Source organism: Nannospalax galili, unplaced genomic scaffold (genome assembly GCF_000622305.1).
Source record: "Nannospalax galili isolate Female #2095 unplaced genomic scaffold, S.galili_v1.0 scaffold1037, whole genome shotgun sequence".
Lineage (NCBI taxonomy): Eukaryota > Metazoa > Chordata > Mammalia > Rodentia > Spalacidae > Nannospalax > Nannospalax galili.
The window spans coordinates 465,474-475,240 of NW_008340043.1; the positions used below are offsets into that span (position 1 = coordinate 465,474).

A 9,767-nucleotide genomic window follows, 5' to 3' on the forward strand; every position below is an offset into this window, starting at 1 on the left:
ATAAATAAATAAATAAATAAATAAATAAATAAATAAAATATTTTTAAAGGGGGGACTGTAGAGATGGCTCAGTGGTTAAGAGCATTAGCTGCTCTTGCAGAGGACTCTGGTTCAGTTCCCAATACCCATATGGCAGCTAACAACCACCTGTAACTCCAGTTCCAGGGGATCTAACACCCTCTTCTGACCTCTGAGGGTACCACATGACATAGGTGCACTTACACACATGCAGGCAATACACTCATACACATAAAATTTTAAAAATTTTAAAAAGACTTGGCTTTGGGGCCTGCAAGATGGTTCAGTGGGAAAAGCACTTGCCATCAAGCCTCTAACTTCCACCCATACATAGGGAGGGAGGGAGGGAAGAAAGGAAGAAAAATGATTACATTTTAAATTGGATTTGGTTTGCAATTGGTCTCATTAAGTTTGCTAACACCGTCTCATGCTTTAGTCGTGTCATTAGACTAAGAATTTCACAGAGAACCCATACTATTAAAGCCTTTTCTGATTATCCAGAGGAACTTGCTCAATGCTGAAAAAGGAAAAGCTCGAGAAGGCAAATATTGACAAAGGGAAATAATCACAGCCCCACAGACCCAAGCCTGCTTGGGAACCACAGGAGCACTCTTCATAGTACTGTCCATGCTCTTGGTATTGTCAGAAACAACTTCCATGAACACAGGCAATCTGTAAGTTGTGCCATCCTCAAACAAAATCCTACTTTGGTTTGAGTCCAAAATGTTTACCAGTGACGTTCACCCAGTTCCTCACTCAATTCTCCACAGCCTCTCTAGACAGCCCCCTTACACATAGGTTCTCTTACTGTGTCCCACCTCCATCTTAGCTATGCTGAGGACAGGCCCAGTTGTCTGTGCTGATGGTGGGAACCCATGCTGATAGAAAGGTCCAAGTGCAGTCAGCAAGCCCACCAAGAGCTGCTCATCTGCTACCAAAAACTGTCAGTTTGACCCCCCTTCAGAGATTCACGGCAGACAGCTCAAGGCCCATGCCACTCCCCAAGCTAGCATCTGCCCCACCACATGCCAGCACCAGACTGATTCTGACTGATCTCTGCAGAATCCTCTTCAGGAGATTCTGATTGGGGTATTTCAGTTAATAAACCTCCTATCACTACTTGGCTAGAGTCAACAGATCTTTGCTGAATGTTGTTGGTAAATAGCAGCCATACCACATTATTAATTCATACTAAGCTCACTTGAGACAAAAATCCCCTAATCTTATTAGAGATGCTGCTGCTAAGCCTTCCTGCTGTTATGTGCTTAAGTGATGGAGTCAGAGAGCTTCAAGTACAGGACCTTACAAGTGTCCCTAGCAAAGACTGGTTGCTAAATTTAGCCCACAGCTCTCTCTGGCCTATAGTATACAAGCAGGCTTATGTGCTTTCAGTTGTACCTGTGAAGTAGATACCATCTTGACTTTTTGTTTCAAATTACCTCCAGAGGGCATTTGCCCAGGGTCATATGGTTAGTGAAGCCAAAGCCCCTTAAGCATAAATGTACTGGAACACTGTAATGAGCCTCACTCTGTGACAAGCATTACTTTCTGGCACCATGGTCCTGATCTATGCTTTCTTCACTGCAGTCGAAAGCCAATTTTAGCTTGACATCCAGCTGGTAAATGCGGGCCACTGGGTGCCAGGGTGACACAGCACAGAATGAGGCACCAACTCAAAAAGGAATTATGATGCAGTGTGAGGGCCGCCAAAGGGACATGGCACAAACTCAAGCTTGCTAGCAATCTTTTTTACTCTTTCATTAGATATTGTAATTATTATCCAGTCAGTGTCCTGATAAAGGAATCTCTTATAACCATAACTTACACACACAAAAAAAGCCTTGCCCAATGGGAAATTTTCATCCAGATGTGCAGCCTTGAAATGAGACTTTACACAGAAGCAAAGCCTGTGCCCCCTGCCCTGTGATCGCCTCTCCCTCTTCCTCCTGGATTCTAACTGGACCTGCAGTTTTCTCTTCAACACACAGACACAGACACAGACACAGACACAGACACACACACACACACACACACACACACACACACACACAGCATGTGATGACTATGATTCAGAAAAATTCTGCATAAAATCAGACTTTCCAAATTAGAGGTAAAATAATTCGACACAACGAACCCAGAGGTAGAGAAACTAAAGAGCGAATATACTTAAGGGCTGAGTGTTGATTCTAGACATATGTACCCTTAACTGCCTGCCAGGCTGCCTAAAAAGCTAAGAAGCCTAGGAAGCAGAAAATAAACTGGGCCTCGTAGGGCAGGCTTTAATCCCAGCTACTCAAGAGGCTAAGACAGGAGGATTTCAAGTTCAAGGCCAAACTAGGCAACTTAGTGTGGCTGTCCACCCCTCCCCCCCCCAAAAAAAAGACTAGGACAAACCTCTAGAATGGCAGAGTCTGCCCAGTGTCCCATGCTCAGTCCTCACTCCTTACAATCTACCCCATCCCCAATGTGTGCGCCAACATCTGGCACCCATGTAGACAAACATGCTATGTGCCAGTCACCCCTGTGCCTTACTTTCCCATTCACATACAACACATGTTTAAATTTGTGTTGTCTGGCATGAGAATGTGAGCTCACTGTAGCAGGAAGCACTGTCCCCTGCAGTGTTGGACCTCAGTGGCCAGACCTGGGATCCTAGAGCCTAGAGGATGCACAATAAACACACCAACAACTAACACGTGCTACGCAACATGGAAGCTGGATGCAGGATTTCAAGTCCTATCCTAGATTCTGCATTCTCTCTACTCCTTTCTAGGAGGAAGCCAGCGCCAGCTCTGCCACACTAACCTGCTCCTAAGAAAGCTCCTCAACTCCTTTCACAGGGACTGGGGCTGCCAAACAGATCAGCTTCCCGAAACCTTCCCTGTTCCTTTCATTCTTCTCAAAGCTTTTAGGCATGGTGGCGCACACTTTTAATCCTAGTACTCGGGAGGTACAGGCAGGTGGAGCTCTGTGAGATTGAGGCTAGCCTGGTCTACATAGCAAGTTCCAGGCCTGCTGGGGCTACAGCGAGACCCTGTCTCAAAAATGCCAAATAAACAAACAAAAACCTTGTGCAATGTTCCCCATGATAGGAAAACACAGAAAAATACTAAACGTTCATCTAACCAAAAAACAAACTCTGGTTGAATTATTGTACATTCCCATAGACAGAGCACTATGCACAATAAAATGACTGGGCTGGATCAGGGACACACACTTGCAATCCCAGTTCTTTGCTATAGATCTTTACTACTGGCATCATGCACAGCTGATTTCCAACATTCTACTTCAGTGCTGGACACCCACACAACATGCCAGGAGGCACCCCAAGTACGTGCTAAGATGTATGAAGTTTTCAAAGTTTGTTGCTCTAATGTGAATCGCGATTTGCATTTCAAATCTACTCAAACTGCTGGAAGCTCACGGCATACACTGGGAAATGTTAAAGACCCATGGTTATGGGCACACACAGTAACACACAATTTTTTCTCTTGAGAGAGAGAGAGAGAGAGAGAAGCCATGCCTCACCGGTGGTACCTGCCTTTAATCACAGCACTGAGGAGGCAGAGATAGGCAGATCTCTGTGAGTGTTAGGCCAGCCTGGTCTACATAGTGCATTTCAGGCCAGGTCGGGCTACTGGGACACCTTGACTAAAAAAACTTAACTACATAAATAAACAAAAAGTGTTTGCTGCATAATCCTGAGAACTAGAGTTTGGATCCCAGTACCCACGAAACAAGCCAGATGTCCAGGAACGCCTCTAACTCCAGCTCCAAAGTAGCTCCAAAGTGAGCAGAGATAGGAGGAGCCTGGAGCTCGCTGGCTTCCAGCTAGCTGAGAAAGCAAAACCCCAGGTTCAGGGAAAGAATCCACTTCGAAGGAATGAGCAGAGAGTGAAACTAAGACACACATGCCTGCAACACATACATGCTCATGCACTCACACACACATGGACACATTTGTGTGTAAAAACAAATCTTTAAAGAAGACTATAAAACCTGGGCACAGTGGCTCATGCCTGAGCTGGAGGAGGTAGGAAGGTCAGGAGTTCAAGGTCATCCTCAGCTATAAGAGTTTAAGTCTAGCTTGGGCTACATGAGATCATCTCAAAAGAACAGAATTAAATTTTCAAAGTAAATTAAAAAGCTGAAATTTCTTTAAGGGACAAGATGCATTTTTGGCAACAAAATTTGTACTCACTGTCACATCTATTTAAATGTTTGGAGCAACTGTGTGATAATTTTCACACAAGAAGTGTCTAAAGAAATCCAGAGGTGGGCTAGAGAGATGGCTCAGAGGTTAAGAACACTGGTTGTTCTTGCAGAAGACCTGGGTTCGAATCCCAGCACCCACATGGCAGCTAACAACCAACCATAATTCCAGTCCCAGGAGATCCAACAGCCTCTTCTGACCTCTGCAGGCATTGCATGACACGGGTGCACTTACCTACATGCAGGCAATACACACATACACATAAAATAAAAATAATAAATAAGCAACATGGCGTGGAAAGCGAAGACAGAAGCTCCTGCCCCTCCCAGAGCTGAAGCCAAAGAGAAGGCGTCAAAAGCCAAGAAGGCAGTGTCGAAAGGCGTCCACAGTCACAAAAAGAAGATCCGCACGTCACCCACCTTCCGGCGACCCAAGACCTTGCGGCTCCGGAGGCAGCCCAAATACCCTCTCAAGAGCACCCCCAGGAGAAGCAAGTTTGACCACTACGCTTCATCAAGTTCCCCCTGACCACTGAGTCAGCCATGAAGACAGAAGACGGCACACTGTGCTCATTGTGGATGTCAAGGCCAACAAGCACCAGATCAAACAGGCTGTGAAGAAACTCTACAACACTGATGAGGCCAAGGTCATTGCCTTGACCAGGCCTGATGGAGAGAAGAAGGCCTGTGTTCGTCTGGCTCCTGATTACGATGCTTTGGATGTTGCCAACAAAATTAGACCATCTAAGCAGTCCAGTAGTCTAATTCCAAATACAGATTTTTTTTCACCATAAAAAAATTAAATTAAAAAAAAAAAACAAAAAACAAATCCAAAGGTAGATTAACATACATACTAACAGAGCAAAGATTTTCACAAAAATGCCGGGGGTGAAGGGGTAGGGGTGGGGGATCCTGTAGAGATGGCTCAGTAGTTAAGAACACTAGCTGCTCTTGCAGAGGTTCAATTCCCAGCACCCATATGGCAGCTAACAACCATTCATAACTCTAGTTTCAGGGGATCAGACAGTCTCTTCTAACCTCCTCGGGTACTGCCCGGCACAGGTACACTTAGACACATGCAGGTAATATACTCATACATATAAAATAAAAATAAATTTTTTTTTGGTATTTTTGAGACAGGGTCTCCTTGTAGCCCCAGCTGGCCTGGAACTCACTGTGTAGACCAAGCTGGCCTGCGACTCACAGAGATCTGCCTGCTTCTGCTTCCTGAGTGCTGGGACTAAAGGCATGTGCCACCACACCCCGCATAATATTTTTTTTTTTAAAGACTATGGGGAACAGTTCAACTGGACAACTCTGCTCAGGGAGTCCTTCCTATATGAAGCACAAACATTACCAAGTCAATCACACCTTGTTTTCTAGTCAAATTATGTCCAAAGTTTTTTTTTGGGGGGGGGGTTGTTTTTGTCTTTTTGAGACAGGGTCTCCCTGTAACCCCAGCTGAATCCCTGAACTCATTGTGTAGACCAGGCTGGCCTTGAACTCAGAGATCCACCTGCCTCTGCCTCCCAAGTGCTGGGATTAAAGGCATGCGCCACCATGCCTAGCTTTCCAAGTAGTTTTAAAATGTGGCAAAAAGGAACAGCCATGTAGTGTCTTCCAAGCAATTCTATGGACTGGCTACTCTTTGATCTAGTTTGATAAATACATTGTTAAATACATACATGATTAGACCTCTAAACAAGAGCTAAGTGGACACTTCTGATGATCAGATTGGCAGGGCCATCCGCTTCCATCATTACCTCTATGAGAACATGGGTTATCTCCGTATTTATGTAGATAACACACATTCTAACCACATCTAAGAACTTTTAGCTTCTAACAGCACCACTGATGATCAAACTTCACAAGTCCCCACACCAAGGTACTCACCCCTCCAAGGTCTCAGCCAACAAAGATGCCTAAATCTAACCCTAAACACCAAAAAGAAACCCTGAGCCAGAGCAAAGTACACACCAGCCTTCGGGCACTGTTGGTACTATACCTGTATGGATCAACACTCACTGTGCCCTGGCCTGGGTGAGGCGAAGAGAGGAGACATGCCTCTTCGTCCCAAGTTCCTCTGTTCTCCATGTGCGTCTTTGTCCCTGTCTGTCCTGTGGTTTCAGGCCCCTGCCATTGCTCACTCTTTCTCTTCCATCTCCTGATGTCCTTCTGGCCCCACAACTAAAACTGTCCACTCCTGTGTCTGGTCTTTTCAGCTGACACACCTTCTACCATGACCCTGACGAGGTGGGGGCTGTCCATCTCTGTCAGCCTGGAGGCTCCACAGGAGTCTGGGTAATGCCAAGTGAAGAGGTAACCCTGGCTAAGAAATCTGACACAGAGCCATAACCTATGCTGCTCATCAGCATGCTGCTCAGCACTGGCTGCCAACAAGGGCTGCCACATTTTCAAGTCCTCCCCGTCCTGAAGCCCTGTAGAAACCAGGAGCTTAGGCTCTGACAACTGCTCCAGCCTTCCATCTTTTGGGAGTTGTGTGTATCTATACCATACAAATGACATGACAGGAGTAGGATTTTAAAGAATCTTACTTCTAGCTCCATGTATTGGTTTGTGTACACCTAAAATCTGAGTATATGGGATACACAGGCAGGAGGATCAGAAATTCAAGGTCAAAGACGGCTACATATCAAGTTTGGGGCCAGTGTGGGCTACATGACACCCCATCTCAAAACAAAACAAAACTTTCTAAGGGAAAAAGGATGGGGGAGGGCCTGGAGAGATTGCTCAGCAGTTAAAAACACTGGCTGTTGTTTCAGAGGACCCGAGTGTGACTCCCAGCACCCACGTGGCAACTAACAACCATCTGTAACTTCAGTGCCAGGGGATCCGACACCCTCTTCTGGCCTATGCAGGGCACTGTACACACGTGGTGCACTTACACACATGCAGGCAAAACACTCATATAAAAATAAATGAAGCATTTTTTTAAAAGGATGGGAGAATGGAGAAGTCCCCTCCATTAGTGATGACTTAATAGATTCTGTAGCAAAGAGCTGGGGGGCTTCTTCTAATCCTTTGCAAATGAGTAACAGAATTTTAGGATGAAGCTGGAAGTCACTTGTCTGAATGATTCAATAAGCTAGTTAACATGTACTGAGGAAGACGCACTGAGGTAGCCATCTCACAATGTACACAGAACAAAAACTGGTGCACTGCTTCTTGAACCTGCAGTATGAACAAGAAGACAATGTTCATACTCCAGCCCAGCAGTTTCCACTTTCAGGTATTTGCCCTAATGAAACGGCTCACAGGGCCAGCGAGTTGGCTCAAGGAGGAAAGGTGTTTGCGTCAAGCCTGTCTCTGGGACCCACACAACCTTCACACTCATATTGTGACATGTGATGCCCTTTCCAGAACATAAAAATGTAATAAAAAAATTTTCCAAAGTAGTTGCTGCACAAAGGGGAAGGGGAGGGTGTTAACGACAGACTGTGTAGTGTGTGGTTCTCCTGAGCAACTGAGCTTTTACAGACTGGGGCCTGAGAACAGAAAGAAGGGGAGAGAGAAGGAAACGTTTCTAAGGTAAAATTAAGACATCTTGGTTTTAAATTAATTTTATTTGTTGCCTTGAATGTTTCCCCAAACCTATGGGAAAACCTTTGCATGGTAAAGGTCTTTGAGCAGATGGACTGAGAACCCATTTCACACAGCACCTATTTAACATACGAACACACTCAGGGAAGGTTGTCTTAGGACATGGCCTTTGTTTTCTTTTTTTTTGAAACAGGGTCTTATTATGCAGCCCTGGCTGACCTTGAACTTCCTATGTAGACCAGGCTGGCCTGCCTCTGCCTCCTGAATTCCAGGATTAAACACATGTGCTACCATGTCTGGTGATACTCTTCTTTTTCTGAACAATGATCACACTTTTATATGGGAAGCACAAAAACGACTAAGCTTCCCTGGGTTGCTCCCGGTGAGTCCCAAGCACCCTAGAACTCCTAGGCTCCCTGCTTTCTCTTTACCAAGCAACCTCTCCTCTCTGGCATAGAGTCTGTGCTGAATAGCTTTAGTGTCAACCTGACACACCTGGGTTAAGGGAGCCTCAATTGGGGAATTGCCTCTATTGGACTGGCCTGTGGCCATGTCTGAGGGGCATCTTCTGGATGAGTGATGTGGGAGGGCCCCGCCCACTGTGGGTGGTGCCACCCCTGGGCAGGTGGACCTGTGTTGCATAAGAAAGCAGGCTGAGCAAGGGCCAAGGGAGCAAGCCAGTAAGCAGCATTCCTCCATGGCCTGTGCTCCAGCTCCTGCCTCCAGGTTCCTGCCCTGAGTTCCTACCTTGGGCTCCTGGATGAACTGTGACCCAGGATATCTAAGCTAAATAAACCCTTTCCTCCCCAAGTTGGTAGTGGTCAGAGTGTTTTGTCGTAGCAATGAAGAAACAAACTAGGACAGAGTCCAAGTCAAATGAACTCTTCTTCCCAGAAGGCATGTCAGGCTGGCCCTGAATTCTGGATCCTACTGCCTCAGCCAGGTTTCAGATGCACTCTTCAGTGTGTCCGGTGGCCTCTGCCCAGATCCTCCTTTAGGGAGACTGCTGTTTGGTCCAGTGAGGATGATACTAATATCCTATCGATGCTAGCCTGGAAGGCTGGAACTGATTAATGGGTAATTAGCTACTCACCAGGAATTAGGTCTTTCCAAGAAGGTATTGTTCCAAATCTTACTACCACCCAACTTACCAAACACTTGAATGGAACTGAGCTTTCACAAGAAGGGAGCGCTTTGAATCTGCCCAGCCTGAGGCGCACACAGGAGCACAGTAAGGATGGAGCCTGCCTCAGGCCAGAGGCCATTTCTGTGAACACCTGCTACAGCCCCAGCAAAGACTGAGCTGGGCAGAGCCCAGTCTTCCAGTGAGCTACTGTGGCTTCTGTCTTTCCCTTGATCGAGAATGAAGAGGCATTCATGCTCCCTTTGGCTTTGTTCTGATCCACCAGGTCCACAGAAACAGAAGGGGCAACTTGCTCTAGTTAAAACTTTGAGACTGTTCTGAAACATTAAAAGCTAGTTCTTCCCACGGATTACTTAATTACAAAGAGGGAAATGTGTTTCTACAATGGAGAGATCAGACAGGCACTGCCTGAGCAGTGGATCAGATTGGATGCCACTAACACTGGAAAGAATCATTCCTCCTGTAGAGGAATTTATGCCCAAATTAATCTACACCAAATCAAACTTTAAAAACTATACTCTGGTTTACAAAACTAGGCAGAACTGGACATGGTGGTGCATGCCTTTAATCTTAGGAGGCAGAGGCAGGGGGATCTCTGAGGCCAGCTTTGTCTACATAGCAAGTCAGTGATGCATAGTGAGACCCTGTCTCAAAAGAAAAAAAAAAAAAAAAAAAGAAAAAAACTTTAAAAACTATACTCTGGTTTACAAAACTAGGCAGAACTGGACATGGTGGTGCATGCCTTTAATCTTAGGAGGCAGAGGCAGGGGGATCTCTGAGGCCAGCTTTGTCTACATAGCAAGTCAGTGATGCATAGTGAGACCCTGTCTCA

The 9,767-nt window shown here is 45.8% G+C and overlaps 1 pseudogene; it reads left to right on the plus strand.

The window, feature by feature from the left end:
* Positions 1-4,519: 4,519 nt before the first annotated feature.
* On the plus strand, positions 4,520-6,535 carry LOC103735561 (annotated as a pseudogene).
* The last annotated feature ends 3,232 nt before the right edge of the window (positions 6,536-9,767 follow it).